We start from the raw sequence: 16557 nt of genomic DNA, 5'->3' as shown, positions 1-16557 counted from the left end.
TGTCCGCATTCAAACGCACGTTTGATCAACCCGGTAGGGTTGCCTCTGCTGGCAAAGCTCTGCTTAGGGTTCGACAGGGTAACAGATCTGTAGCGGATTATACTATCGAATTCCGCACTCTAGCAGCTGAAGTGGTTTGGAATAACGACGCCCTCGTAACAGCCTTTCAGGAGGGTTTGGCCGCTTACATACTGGAGGAAATAGCATCCAGGGAACTGCCTGTCCTTCTAGATGATATTATAGACTATGTAATCCTTATTGATAACCGCATTAGAGAGAGACGTAGTCAAAGACGGCTGGATACACGGGTGTTACCTGCTCTACCCAGTACTGCATTACTAGCGTTACCCGCTCCTAGGCAACCATCCCCCGAACCCATGCAATTGGGTGCTACGGGATTAACTGAGGCTGAAAGAACGTATCGTAGAAGGGAGGGGTTATGTCTCTATTGTGGAAAGAGGGGTCACCACTGTAATACATGCCCTAAATTACAGGGAAACTCCAGCACCTAAGGCCTAGAGAGGGGTCGGCCTCGGGTGTTATGACTTTGTCCCCTCATGTGTCCATCTCCAGACCATTTATTACGGTCTCTCTTTTGGTCAATAAAACCACCATAACAACTAAAGCCTTGATCGATTCAGGTGCGGCTGACAACCTTATGGATGAGACCTTTGCCAGAACCGCAGCCTTGACTTTGATCCAAAAGGCCACACCCTTGGCCGTTGAGGCCATAGATGGTAGACCCCTTGAGAGACCTCTGGTGACCCATGAGACCCAAGATATAGAGATGTGTGTGGGTGCTTTACACAAGGAAAGGTTAACCTTCCAAATAATTGACTCCCCTACTGCTTCCATAGTTCTGGGTTTTCCCTGGTTAGTGAAACACAACCCAGTACTTGATTGGGGTTGTTTAGACATACTCTCCTGGGGGGAATCTTGTCAACGAGACTGTATGGCCCAAGTACGTCCCATTTGTTTACTTAACGTGCCCACGGCTAAACCGCTTTCTGTTTCTGTCCCTTCTGTGTATGCAGACCTTGCTTTGGTTTTCGAAAAAAGGGAGGCAGATAAGCTACCCCCACACCGTGAGTATGACTGTGCCATAAACCTATTACCGGGTACTATGCCTCCTAGGGGTAAGGTCTACCCTCTTTCTGAGAAAGAAAACCAGGTCATGGAGGAGTACATACGAGAGGCCTTAAGTAAAGGTTTTATTAGAAGGTCCTCCTCTCCTGCTGGTGCTGGTTTCTTTTTTGTGGCAAAAAAGGAGGGCGATTTGAGACCGTGTATAGACTACAGAGCCCTAAACAATATAACGATTAAAAATGCCTATCCGATTCCCCTCATTACCGAATTGTTTGATCGTGTCAAAGGTTCTAGATATTTTACTAAACTAGACCTCAGGGGGGCTTATAACCTTGTTCGTATTAAGGAGAATGATGAATGGAAAACGGCGTTCAATACGCGTAGTGGGCATTACGAGTATCTGGTCATGCCTTTTGGATTGTGTAATGCTCCTGCCGTTTTTCAGGACCTCATAAACGATGTCCTTAGAGATCTACTGCATGTCTGTGCTGTAGTCTACCTAGATGACATACTTGTATATTCTCCAGATTTGAAGACACATCATACTCATGTTAGGATGGTGCTTAAAAGGTTGTTGCAGAATGGTCTTTATTGTAAATTAGAGAAATGCTTATTCGACCAAACCTCTGTACAATTCCTGGGTTATGTTATTTCTGAACAAGGATTCAGCATGGATCCTTCAAAATTGGAAGCTATACTGTCCTGGCCCCTTCCCCAAGGACTTAAGGCAATACAGCGATTTATAGGGTTTGCCAATTATTATAGAAAGTTTGTTAAAAACTTCTCATCCATTATTTCCCCTATCACTAAACTGACAAAAAAGGGTTTACACCCCAGGGTTTGGAATCCTAATGCTATTGTGGCCTTCGAGACTCTAAAAAAGGCATTTGCCACTGCCCCTGTGTTACACCATCCTGATCCTTCCCTTCCCTTTGTACTGGAAGTAGACGCCTCTGAATCAGGTATAGGAGCAGTGTTGTCACAAAGACAATCGTATGACGAACCCCTCCTTCCCTGTGGTTACTTTTCAAAACGCTTGTCAGAGTCTGAAAAGAATTACGACGTTGGGAACAGGGAATTATTAGCTATAGTGATGGCATTTAAAGAATGGAGGTACTTGTTAGAGGGAGCTAGACACAAGATTTTGGTTATAACCGATCATAAAAATCTATCCTATATCGCAGATGCTAAGAGGTTATCCTCTCGTCAGGCTAGATGGTCTTTATTTCTCTCACGTTTTCAGTACATAATCACATACAGGCCTGGTTATCGAAATGTCAAGGCTGATGCCATCTCCCGCCAGTACGAACCTGTAGATTCTATTACCTCCACTCCTGAGCCCATTGTACCCACAACTAATATAATAGCTACTACCCGTTTGGTTATCTCGTCTCTTTTTCTTGATGGTATCAAGTCATACCAACCCCAAGCACCCTCTGAGACACCTACTGGTAAGCTGTACGTGAAAGTAAAAGACAGAAAGAAGTTGTTGACTTTATTTCACACAGCCAAAACGGCTGGTCATCCAGGGGTTACCAAGACTTACAAGGGTCTTCTCCAACAGTTTTGGTGGCCCTCACTCAAAAAAGACGTGGTAGATTACGTGCAGGCTTGCCGTGTCTGTACACAGTGTAAGTCCCCTAATGTTAAACCCCTGGGACTCCTTATGCCCCTATCTGTACCCAAGAAACCGTGGACACACTTATCCATGGACTTTATTGTGGATCTTCCTTCATCTGATGGGCAGACAGTAATTTTGACTGTAACGGATAGGTTCTCCAAAATGGCGCACTTCATTCCGCTTAAGAAGCTACCTTCTGCGGTTCAGTTGGCTCAGGTGTTTGCCAAAGAAGTGTTCCGCTTGCATGGTATACCACAAGATATCGTATCTGACAGGGGCCCTCAGTTTGTCTCTCGGTTTTGGAGAGGCTTTTGTGCTGAGATGGGGGTCTCCTTATCGTTTACTTCCTCCTATCATCCGCAATCTAATGGAGCTGCCGAACGAGCAAATCAGTCTGTGGAGTTGTATTTACGCTGTTTCACGAATGCACACCAGGACAACTGGTCCCGTCTCCTTCCCTGGGCTGAGTTTGCCAGGAACACTGTGTCTCATTCTTCTACTGGCGCAAGTCCTTTTATGGTGGCTTATGGGTTCCAACCCGCTGTCCTTCCCGGTGTATTCTCCGACAAGGGAATGCCCGCTTTGGACGAGCACCTCGCCTCCTTACGGAAGATGTGGGATCAGGTCCATGCTGCTCTTTGTCGTGCTGCTGCTACTCAAAAGAGGTTTGCTGATCGTCGTAGGTGTGCGGCTCCTTCTTATGCTCCGGGTGATAGGGTTTGGTTGTCCTCTAGGAATCTCCGCCTTAGGGTTCCCTCGATGAAGTTCGCGCCCAAGTTCCTTGGTCCCTATAAGGTGTTGCGTAGGGTGAATCCTGTATCCTACTCCCTGGCCTTGCCCCCTTCCATGCGCATACCTAACACCTTTCACACCTCCCTTTTGAAGCCCTTGCTCTGTAATCGGTTCTCTGGCTCTCTCAGGCGTTCCGATGCCCTCCGCGCGGTCTCTAGTGACGTATATGAGGTGGCTGCTCTCCTTGATTCTCGTTTCTCTCGAGGTCGGTTGCAGTATCTGGTTGATTGGAAGGGTTATGGCCCGGAGGAGCGGTCGTGGGTTTCTGTCTCTGACTTGGACGCCCCCTCCTTGATCCGCTCCTTTCATGCGCGGTTTCCTTTGAAGCCTTCGGCTTCCCGCCCCCTGGGCGGTCTTCGAGGGGGGGGTTATGTCAGGGCTCCGTGGGCAGCGGTGAGGGGAGGCTGCAATCCTCTCGCAGCACTCACCCTCGGTCCGTCGCCGCCCGCGGTCCCCTCTCCCCTTACCGTTAAGCGAGCGGCGTCCTCTCCTCCTGACACGCCGCTCGCGTCCTCCTCTCCTCCTCCCAGCGGCAGCATGTCTAACGCTGCACGCTGGGAGCCGGCACTATTATCTAAGCGCCGGGGTCACTCACGTGACCCGGCGTTAAAGCTACAGTGCAACAAACACAGTGGGGGGTATAGATATCCCCCACGTGTGTTTGTTAATACTGATTGGTGGTTAGCCAATCAGGATTCAGGCTAGGATTTAAATACTTACCTTTCCTGTCTATCTGTGCCCTGTTGTGGTCTTTGCTTTATAGTATCGATTGTGAACGTGTGCTTTCTGGTTACGTACCCTCTGGCTTGTTATACTGACTTTGTGACTTTCTCCTACCCTTTGACCTCGGCTTGTTTCTCGTTATTCTGTTTTCTGGTTCCCCTTACTCGGCTTGTCTCCTGACTATTCTTTGTGTGCTTAGCCCGGCCACTCTAAGGACCGGTACAGCACACTTTCTGTGTGTGTGTCTGTGTGTGTGTTAGCGTGTTGGGTTCCCCGGGATCGTGACAGTTCCTTTCATCCCTACCTTAGGTATATGACAAGATCCTTTAGCCATATAAATGTGCCTTGGGTTACACAGTGTTTGAAAACCTTATATAGTCTCTATGGTCTTTCCCGCTTCACTCTCTGAACAGTGCACTGTCTGCTGTCTGACCCAAGGTGCACGAACATGGCTGAAGAATCCTGGGGTTTTCACGTTTTTCAAGTTTTTTTTTAAATATACTTCATTTAACAAAGAATCTGTTTCCTTTAAAAACTTGATGAAAGGGATGTTATATTAAAAAATAGTGTTTAGGTGACAATTGTACTTTAAGTAGATTACCAAGATGATTAGAGGATCTGGACAAAAGTAAATACACAAATTACTTGTGCTACTAAAAGCTCAAGTGAATACAGGAAAAGATGCAAGAAAACACATGCTGCAAAAAAAAACAACAACAAAAAAAAACAAGTGCACCATATAAATCTTACTATCTAGAGAACATCCACACTTAATTTATAAATGTAAAAGAAAAGTTGACAGAAATTCTATGTGTAGATAGAGTTTTCCAGTCCTGAACAAAGACGGATCATTGTAACCGCCACTTCAGCAAGGTTTGATGATTGAAAGTGAGGAGTAACTGATCATGTGACTGTGATGGGGTCTAAGCGATGCAGACCCACAGTAGGAACAACAAGAGTCCAAGGCCCAAGTTGCATGGTTGTGTGTCCAACTCTTAAGATTTTTGCACCTGACAGGCATTACCTTGATAAGTAAACAGGAGCAAACTTGTCATACCCCAGTGATACCAAATGTCCTTAGACAAAAGGTCCGACAGCAGAGGCCATAAGGACCTGTGTCAGGTAAGGATATTACATGTAAGCAAAACAAAAAAAGGTGAAGGGGAGGCGGCGCCACAGGTGAAAAAAAACCTGATTATAAACTATACAAGCACATATACAAGACACTATATAAGAGAAAATACATACAAGATAAAAAATCAAAAAGAGTTTGAAATATGGATAATGAATAATAATCAAGAGTCCAAAAAAGTCTATGCCTGATAAATACAGCAAAAAGTCCAAATAAAACCTTGTATAAGAAGTCAATCGCAATCTTGTCAGGGGAAGTATTCCTCAGTAAGGTATGGGCATGAGATATTCAAGAGATCCGTATGAAAAAATAAAAAGACAGCAAATAATGGTGCAGTATATCCTAACAGGTACTAAGTACTATTTTGTAAGAGGTCTATATGGTCCTACTCAAGTTTTCCAGATCTATAAGACTAGCACTATTGTGGATGGCATACAGTGGTACAATCCCCACTTATGGGATACGTGAAGTTTTGTAGTAGATGGATATCTTGTTGGTATATCAGCACTGATCCTGTGTACATACTATTGCATATAAGGCCCGGGAAGATAGAAAGAGAGTTACTTTCAAATGTGAGAAAAGTCTGCTCCTTGGACACAGACATGAACAAAGTTCTATATTGTGTAGTTTGGAAGTGGACAATCAAGTCAGTGGTAGCCAAAGGGGGTGTAGAAGTCTACTTTGATAAACAGAATGTGCTATCTAGATGTAGGGATTTTGTAAATTGTAGTATTTCTCTTGTCTCTTATTTTAACATTTTAAGGCTAACAGTATGTTGATGTGGACAATAGCATCCTGGTTGATCTGTTGTAGTTCATCGAGCTTCTGCTCTTTGAATTCCAATTTGTTGTCATGGGAGCCTGTGGTAGCTTCCACTTCTAATATCCCCGTGTTAATTCTGGTAAGGCCATCTTTTAATTGAAAAAAAAAAAAATTTGGAAAAAGTCTGCAGCAGACCACAGGTCTGTGAGCAAGTTTAAACCATTCATAATGTAATGGGCGTTGAGTCCCTATAAAATGTAGGAATAGCACAAGGCAGCAAACTATCTCCTCCCAGAACCACGGAGATGTTGTATGAAGAAAAGGAGGACCCTTCTTTATGAGGCACCACCTTGGACCATGAGCCTATCTGGGAATGACAGAGGAGACCTCTAACATCTTTCATTTTGAAGAAGGGCTTTAAAATAATCCAGTAGATTTGCAGATGATTAAGTTTATCACTACATCACTCTATGTATATACTTAACAGCTATATCAGGCAAAATATTATTCATAGATGATGCACAGGTACACCTGTTTTAGGAGTATTTTTATAATCTTTGTATGTTCCTAATAAAAGTTAGGTTTTGTTTTTTTTATTCACTTTTCTGACTTTTCTCCCTTCTGGTACCTTCTGTTTGTTGGGCCTGCATTTATGTGATTCTTTGATATTCCTCATTAGAGTTACCCCCATCTTGGGATATTAGTTTGACAACATCTGTTGGCGGTTGTCCATCAGTTCCTTTCTTCCAAACTATTGGACTGCCACGACTGGTTTTGTTTATACTTATTAATCCTAAATGTTAGTTCCCAGGTTTTACCTCTGTCTCTATAGTAAAAACTACAAATGTGACCACAGTGGAAACAAGTGTATGCGTGTCCAGTCCACCTATAATGCTAAGTGTTGCATCCTCACAATACTTAGCACTTGGCTAGACTTTGTGGACCAGCATGCAATCGTATTGGAGGAGATAGATGCATGGACAGTGACAAGGTATGTCTATAATTATTGAGTAAGTACACATCAGATCAGGCTAGTACAGCTTTTAATTTACACATTTACAAGTGAATTTGACAGCACAATGTGACCTTTACATCCATACTTCTTCTGGTTGGTAAGGACACCTTAATATTTTTTTTTAAATCCAACAAAGCACAGTGTTTTCAAGATAATCGGCACCATCAGTGGTTTTACAGATTGTTTTCTATTCAATTGCAATTTAAACTGCTACTGATAATGTAAGGCAAAAAAGCAGGTTATACCACTCTTACAGCATTCCTTTCAAATGACAATGTTTAGAATCAGATTTTATCTACAACTGCCCATTGCACACCAAATCTTGCACTGTGTGAGGTTCATTTTAAAGCTTAGGGTAATGAGATTTAAACGCATGCTCAGCTATGTCTAATTTTTCTATTGAATCACCCTTTCAATTATTAATTACTTCACGATGGGATTACCACCTAACTGTGACAATATGTTTCTTATTTTTCTCTTCTAAACAACAATGGACATGTGTAAAATATTGAACATGTGTGTGTTTTGTTTTTTTAACCTTGCATTCATGTTTATTACCATGTAACATGTTTATCGCTGAAATACAATTTATTGTTTAGTGAATATACTCCAAATATTTGGTGACTAACCATGTTTAGACATACACATTTACACATCTGTGTGATAGTACTCAAATACGTTTGTGGCCTATATAAGTTGTATTTAAACTATCGCTAAGTTCTGGAATAAATATTTTTAACCTTGACAGGTGCCACAAAGATACACAAACACAGAGTGTGTAGCTTCCCCAAACTTCATCCAATAATCTTTAACTGTACTCACTCATTCGCTGGATTTCTTAAGGGTCCCTGATGTTGGCATCTTAATTTCATATTTTCACAGTAAGTACACTAGACAATTGTGCTGTTACCGCACTCATTAAGACTCCATCCAAAAAAAATATGGATTTGTGTCTAGATAGTTTTGTGGTTATGAAATCAGATATTTTTTTTTTCATTAATTTTTTCCTATACTTGCCACGAGTTGGCACAATCCTCAAATGCAGGAAAATAATTATTGTCTAGAAACCATCTCAGCTCTAAAATAAATACAAAATATTGGCTTATGTGGACAAATATATACAATAGAATAAAAAAAAAAAGCTAAGTAGTTAATAAAATTGCAAGTAATGAAAAACTATGAAAACTGTTGTGTAACACTTGGCCCTTCTATGGTCAGGTGATAAGCCCTGTCTTACTAACATGCAGCGTAAGTATGATGAGTGCACCATAGTGCAGCAAATTAGTACACCGTCTTACTATTCTGCTCCTCTGAAATAAAGAATCAGGTTGAAGGACATAAATAACATGGCTGATTCGCTTACACAAAAGCAAACCATTTTGGAGAGCCTCTCCCTCTTCCCAGACACATAGAATGTCCAATATATGTATTTTTTTCCCAAAATAATAATAATATTTTACCCTCAGTTTTACCAGATATTTAACTGCATGAGACAGAGAATGAGATCTAAAATTTCCATAAGAAGGTTTGAATAATATACAATAAAGATGTAGATACGTGGTAAACCTGAAACATTTAAGTGTCCTGTGATTTATCATTAAAAAATGTTTTAATTATTTATATCATCTTTTTTTTCCTGATATTGTAAAATAGCAGATGTGGACATGTTGTAAAATAGCAGAATCACCATAACCTTTGACAACATTTTGTTTTCAACAGGCCAGTTTGTGTCTGGCCAATGGGTCACAGTTTCCCAGATATGTATATGTAATGAACGTAAACAAATCCCTCAGGCAAAATATGGTGCTGTGTTAGATTCATCCTGTCAGCAGAACACGTAGGAAGGCAAGCCTTCAGGGTATAGATCTGTTTTTTCTTTATTCTGATCCTGTCAGACGAGGATTACCCGTATAGCATAAAGGTCTCTGTGCATGCAACCAGCCAAGTGTTACGTTCAAATTTTAGAGAAAACATATCCCATGATTAGACATCTGTTTAGCTTAGACAGTGTTCACCTCTGTCTAGAACCACCCTTCCAGGTGATGAGAACACAACTCAAACTCATTCCTTCCTTCCCTTCACCTAAACCAATATTCTTCAGATCTATTCTTTACATGGGATATGTAAAAGCTGGAACTCAGTCTAGGAAGTTTAGCTACATTTTACCAGGTTAACTGTGCATTAAAGCACCACTAGCCATGTGTCTGTGCTATTTTATACCAGTACCTCCATGAGTGGGCTTTCACGGATAGTCAGACAATATATCTATATTCAGCCTATACTAAGTCTGAAAAATCCCCATTTAAAACAATGGTACATCAACCTTAAAACAGTGCCAAATCCAAATAAGGGGGGAAAGCAGTCCGAATGGCCCCTGTGTACCTGCTCCTCAACACAGAACACCGTTCCAAGGAAGGGAGGCTGACACTTCAGGCCACTCCAAATGCCAAGGTAACAGAGCCTTCCATTACATTCCCCTCCTTCCCCCCCCCCCCCCGGCAGCGATGTATCTACTGCAAGGCTGGCAAGGCATTTGCCTTGGGCAGCACTTTCAGGGGGGCGGCAAAAAAGCTGCCTCACCAATGCCCTGGCAACCTCAGGCCCCCCCCCCCCCCGATGCTGGCATGTGGCTGATAATTGAGGTGGCCAGCGAGGGAGCACTCTCTGATAGCTCCCTTGCTCAGCTCCCTCGCTCGCCCCGCAGTGATGCCGGAGCCGGAATATTATATCACTCTAGCCTCGGCATCACTGAGAGGCATGCAAGGGAGCTGAGCAGGAAGATCAGAGCTCCCTTTCCACCTGCCTCCACTGTACCAGCCCAACCGCCCGCCTGTCCGCCGATCTGCAGCCAGCCCCACTGGATCTGAGGGAAGAATCCACTCCAGCACTCCCAAAGGTAGGGAGTTTTATCAGTTTTATATGGTTTTATCAGTGAGAGTGTATATGTGTTTTTCAGTGAGTGTGCTTGTCAGTGTGTGTATGCGTGTCTGTCACTGAGAGTTTGTGTCTGTCAGTGAATGTATATGTCTGTCAGTAAATGTGTGTGTGTCTGACACTGAGTGTATATATGTCTGTCAGTGAGTGTGTATGTGTGTTTGTCAGTGTGTATTTGTCAGTTAGTATATGTGTGTCTCAGTGTGTGCGTGTCTGACACTGAGTGAGTGTTCGTCTGTCAGTGAGTGTGTATGCATTTCAGTCAGGGTGTTTGTCTGTCAGTGAGTGTGTATGTATGTCGGTGTGTATGTATGTTTATCTGTGAATCTGTGTGTCTGTCAGTGAAAGTAAGTGTGCGTGTGTAACTGAGTGAGTGTAATTGTGAATGAGTGAATGTGTATGCCTGTGAATGTGTATATTTCAGTGAAAGTGTGTGTTGGTTAAACAGTGTGTGTGATAATGACTGTGTATCTTTCAGTGAATGTATGTCAGTGCATTCATCAGTGAGGGCATGTGTCTGTCAGGAAGAGAAATTTGGAAAGGACGGGGGGTTCCCGAGTGTGTCATGCCTAGGGCAGCACAAAACCAGAATAGACCACTGCCCCCAGGGGTAGATAAATCCGGTAACATGCCTCCAACCGGTCTGTGCCGGGATTAGTTAGGCAGTAATCTTTAAAAGGCTCCTCCACCCTTGCTGACCCAATATGCTGCTGGGGAGGGTGGCTGACTACCTCCCCTACCAGGAGCTTTTCTGCCACTGGGGAGAGAAGCTGGCTACTTTCACCTCCTCTCCATGGGTTGCAACCTTCTGCTGGGGAGCGAGGTCGACTATCTCTACTTCCTCTTGCTGGGTTACAATCCTCCACTGGGGAGGGAGATTAGCTACCTCTTCCTCTTCTCCACATATTGCAATCCGCTGCTGGGGAGGGTGGCTGACTACCTCCTCTCCCTGGAACATACTCAGCCACTGGGGTGTGAGGATGTTGATCTCCCCTCCCTGGAGCTGCTCCTGGGGACATAGGTTAGCTGCTCCATCTCTTGGACACCACTCTGCTTTTGGGAAGATGTTAGGGTGGCTGGAAACCCCATGCCAGGGGTTGGGGATCTAGGCCGACTGCTCAATACTGCTAAGTGTCTTTCTCTGGTTTCTCTACCCCTTCTGTATCTCTCTCTTGGAGTTCCTCAAGACTGTGTTATGGAACCTCTACTTTTCCGAATTTATACTACCTTCCATGATGACTTGATATCACCCTATGGCTTTCAATATCACCTGTACGCTGATGATACCCAGATCTACCTCTCTTCTCTTTCTCTTCACCTACTGGATTGTGTTACCAATGCTCTCCTCTATCTCTGGTTGGATGAGTTCATTATTCCTAAAACTCAACTTCTCCAAGACTGAACTCCTTGTCTTCCTCCCACTTAGGTAATAGCTGCCTGTTTACCTTTGGGTCAACAGAGCTATTGGAACCGCTACCGTGCAGGCATGTTGTCTTGATGTTACTCTGATCTTTCCTTCATCCCTTATTTCAAATCACCAAATCCCGTCTTTTCATCTTAAAAAAAAAACATTTATAGAGTTCGCTTTCTCACTCACGACGTGACTAAAATGCTTTAGCACGCTCTTGTTGTTTTACACCTTGCTTATTGTAAAATTCAGCTTATTGGCCTGAAAATGCCTAGATTGGCTCTCTACAGTCTGCAATGAACACCGCCTATACTTTCAAACCTTGCATCTCTGTAAGTCTCTACACTGGCTTCCTGTTTTATTTAGGATTCAGTGCAAATATCTCGTGCTTACTTACAAAGCTCTCCATAATGGTGCCCGTGCTTAGATATCCTACCTCTTTAGCAGATATGTTTCAGCCTTGCCTCTTCTCTCCGTGGATAACTTGTTACTCTTCCGTTTTCATAACTACACCCCAGACTCGCACCTGCAGGGATATTATAGGTTTTCCCTTTCCTTATGGAATGCCCTCCCGCATCACATTCAACTCTCTCCATTACTGCAATCCTTCTAGTAATCCTTAACAACACACTTCTTTAGAGGCGCCTATTAGCTTGCCCCTGTATTCCTCATCCTGACAACATTCCTCTGTTCCCCTCCAAGAAGCTCCTCTCATTATTTCAGATATATCAAATCATTTGAGTCCCCCAATACCCTCTGTGCATTTGTTCCTCATCTGTTTAGATTGTACATTTTTCACCGACTGTTCCCATATAACAAACGTGTTTTGTTAAAATTAATTGTTTTTCTTTCTTTAACCCCTTAAGACCGCAGGACGTACTATGCCGTCCTTATTTTGGTGGCTCTAAAAGCCGCAGGACGGCATAGTACGTCCTGCGATCTTATGTACTTACCCGGTCGCCGGCGATCCCACGCCGGCGATCGCGGTATGGGGGACTTACCTGGGAGCCCAGGGAGTCCCCCTGCGTCCTCTTCAGCCGCCCAGGGCCATGTGATCGCGAGGTCCTTGCGAGGACCCCGCGATCACATGGACGGCATAGCCGTCCAAGGCATTGCCAGCAGGGGGAGTGCCTGTAATGACAGGTACTCCCCCTGCTGTCTGAAAAAAAAATAAAAAATGTTAAAACAGTGTAAAAATAAATTATATATACTTAGATCATATATATATTTATTATATATATGATCTAAGTATATATATACACACATATACACACATACACATAAATATGCATACACTGTCTACGTGTATTTTAATATTAATATATACATAATTATATATATATATTAATATCAAAATACACGTACAATGATATTGATTAAATATATATATAATTTTCATTATATATATATTTATATATAATAAAAAATAAATAAATATATAAATACGTTAAAAAAATAAATAAAAAAATAATAAAAAAATAATGAAAAAAAAATAGATAAAAAATATATAAACACGCGTAATTTCGTTCTAACTGTATTTTAAAATTAATATATATATATTGATATCAAAATACATGTAGAACGAAATAATATATATATCTATATACATAAGTATATACGTATATATCACTATGTATATACCTATATATAAATAAAAATAATTAAAAAAAATTATATACATATATATATACACACATATATATATAATAATTCTACGCATATATTTATGTAATAATTTTACATAATTAGGTCATTTTATTAATTACAATTTGCAGGACCTGCCTGCCAACCCAGGCCAAAAGTTCAGGGAATTACATTGTCTAGCACTATATTTAACTCTGTAACTTTCCAAGACACCATGAAACCTGTACATGGGGGGTACTGTTTTACTCGGAAGACTTCGCTGAACACAAATATTAGTGTTTCAAAACAGTAAAATATATTACAACGACGATATCGTCAGTGACAGTGACATTTTTTGCATTTTTCACACACAAATGGCACTTACACTGACGATATAATTGTTGTGATACGTTTTAATGTTTTGAAACACTAATATTTGTGTTCAGCGAAGTCTCCTGAGTATAACAGTACCCCTCATGTACAGGTTTTATGGTGTTTTCAAAAGTTACAGAGTCAAATATAAGGTTTGCGTTTCAGTTTTTTCACATTAAAATTCGCCAGGTTGCCTTTGAGACCGTATGGTAGCCCAGGAATGAAAATTATCCCCATGATGGCATACCATTTGCAATAGTAGACAACCCAGGGTATTGCAAATAGGGTATGTTCAGTTTTTTTAGTAGCCACTTAGTCACAAACACTGGCCAAAATTTGCGTTCAAATTAGTTTTTTGCATTTTCAAATATTAACACTAACTTTGGCCAGTGTTTGTGACCAAGTGGCTACTAAAAAAGACTGGACATACTCAATTTGCAATACCTTAGGTTGTCTACTTTTGCAAATGGTATGCCATCATGGGGGTAATTCTTATTTCTGGGCTACCATATGGTCTCAAAGGCAACGTAACCAATCTGGCGAATTTCAATGTAAAACAACTGAAATATGTAACACGCTATATTTGACCCTGTAACTTCCCAAAACACCATAAAACCTGTACATAGGGGGTACTGTTTTACACGCGAGACATCGCTGAATACAAATATGTGTATTGTATTGCAGTAAAAGCAAACAGTATTATGACATTCACAGTTAGAATGTCACGTAGAACTAAAAAAATTTAAAAAATTCTTATTTTCTCCCATTTTTTAAATATTTTTTTCATATTAAATTATGTTCCATACCTAAATATTTGATGTTAAACGAAAGCCCCGTTTCCCCTGAATAAAATGATATATAATAATGGGGGTGCATTTAATATGAAAGAGGTGAATTATGGTTGGACAGACATATAGCGCAAATGCCAGGTTTTGTTTACGTTTTTTTGGATCACAACTTGTACATTTGGCTGCGGTCTTAAGGGGTTAAACATTGTACAGAGCTGCATAATATGTTGGCGCTATATAAAGAATTGTAATTGCATATAACAGCGTATGCATCTATAAATCATAGGATAGTAACTAAAGAAAATGGGGGGTGAGTACTTTACAAAAATTCCTTCAAATGGCACATGTCCTAAACACCCCTTTTCCATAATTCTAAATATAACCCACCATGAAACCTAAACAAACCCTTTCCTTAGACATTACACAGTCATGTTAAGGTGCTGTCGCCCAACCCATGTGTTTAATAACAGTGTAGAGGTTTGGAACAATTCCCCATCGCCTTTTAGATGAAAGCAGCAAGGTGAATTCTTAGTATAGGACCTACCTAAAATGTTTGCCTTGACATGCCAGGTGAGCTTTAATAGCCATTGGATACTAAACAACCTCCAGGTATTTAAATGTGCATAGGGATTTGGCATAGTGCACAGATAACATTTTCTTTTCTTTTTTTCATCCTATGTATTGGGCATGATGAGTTCTATAGTCATTTCTACTGCTCAGAAGTAGTGGGAGTTTGAGCACAAAACTTTAATTTTTTTTATGTTAGTAAGGAAAGCAACCCAAATTCTTGGTTGCAGGTTTAGTGTTAAGCATTTTCTGACTCTGTATAAAATACACAAAATTTATAAATTTAGTGTTTCTTATATAGTGTTTAGTTTCTTGTACAGGACTGGTGAATCCTGATCCAGTAGAGCACTATTTAGTACCTTACCTCTACACTCCCTCCACCTTTACGGATAATACACCCAATTCCTGCTGGGATCCCTTCGCCCTAGATTCTAATTTTCTTACTTTGTTTTGTCTACATGTGGAAGTTTTTCCCTTTTTTTGTTAATCTACCGTGGCAATATTTGAACGTGATCAATGCTTTTTGTTCCAGATGGTGTTATTTTTAGCCAGTTCTTCAAGTCTCTTTTTAAAATCACTTATGCCACATCCTGACTGTGTTCCCATTCCTTTATTTTTATGCTTTTTTGTGTTTTGGTTTCTGATCTTCTAAAAAATAATGGCCTTATTTTACATTTACCTTATGTATATTAATTGCTTTTTTGTTTGTTTTGTTTTGACTGTTCAATGAAAATTAAATTAATGAAAAAGATTGGTCCTTTCGTGCTTTTCAAGAGCCACTTTTACATCAATTCATTCAGTTCTATATAGGCAGATTTCAGATGTGATTCTGTATTTGTTATCTCCTCTGTAAAACATGACCGACGGGCTCCCTAGGACCGCCGCGCCCATGACATCAGCTATGGTTGCCATGCCCAGATGGCGGCCCTGATGACCGTACTTAGCGTTAGATTTACCATACAGATAATGGAGAAGGTGTTCAGTTTTGCTGTTTAACCTATAAGATGCAGTTCCTTTGCCATTTTTTTGCAATTTTCCTCATTGTCAAGAAATCCCATTGATTTTGTATGTCCATTTACAAATACGGCCTACTCCAAATATACATTGGAGTTTTAGAAAGTACAATCTCCACCTCTCCACTGATTCAAATTCCATAGAAGATGTTTGTTATTGCTGTATACATTGCCGTGTTTACATAAGCGGATTATTTTAATGCTGTTTGATATTTACTTACGTACAATTCATACAATTCATTGGAATGTACAATGAAAACAAAGAATGAATAAAATGTCACTCTGTTTATTTTCTTCTCAAATCTTCAAAGGCTTATTTAAACAACAGCTTGTTTGTAATATAAGACCATTTTCTTCTAAAAGTACACAGAGCACATAGATTGGTAATGCACCACAGCCTCCTACCAGAGAAAATGATTGGGAATTGTTTGTTGTGTATGTTTTAACCACTTTGGTGCACAAATGGATGCCTTCCTTTGTGACTTGTTATCCGTCACTTCTTAAAGTAAGGTTGAAACTTGCAATTGTTCTCTTGTGGGCTCTTTGTGAAGACATATTTCATCATTAAGAAAGTAAACAATCTTAACATAATCTCTTTCTTTATTTACTCATCTGATTTACTTGTATTTCCAAGAACACACTCATAGGGAACACAAACATACAAGGATATTTTACGAATTTTTGTGATATTGAGTAATACTGGGCTATAGCTAACTGAGGC

Source organism: Pelobates fuscus, chromosome 3 (assembly GCF_036172605.1).
Source record: "Pelobates fuscus isolate aPelFus1 chromosome 3, aPelFus1.pri, whole genome shotgun sequence".
In the NCBI taxonomy this organism is placed as follows: Eukaryota; Metazoa; Chordata; class Amphibia; order Anura; family Pelobatidae; genus Pelobates; species Pelobates fuscus.
This window is presented reverse-complemented; position numbering follows the sequence as displayed.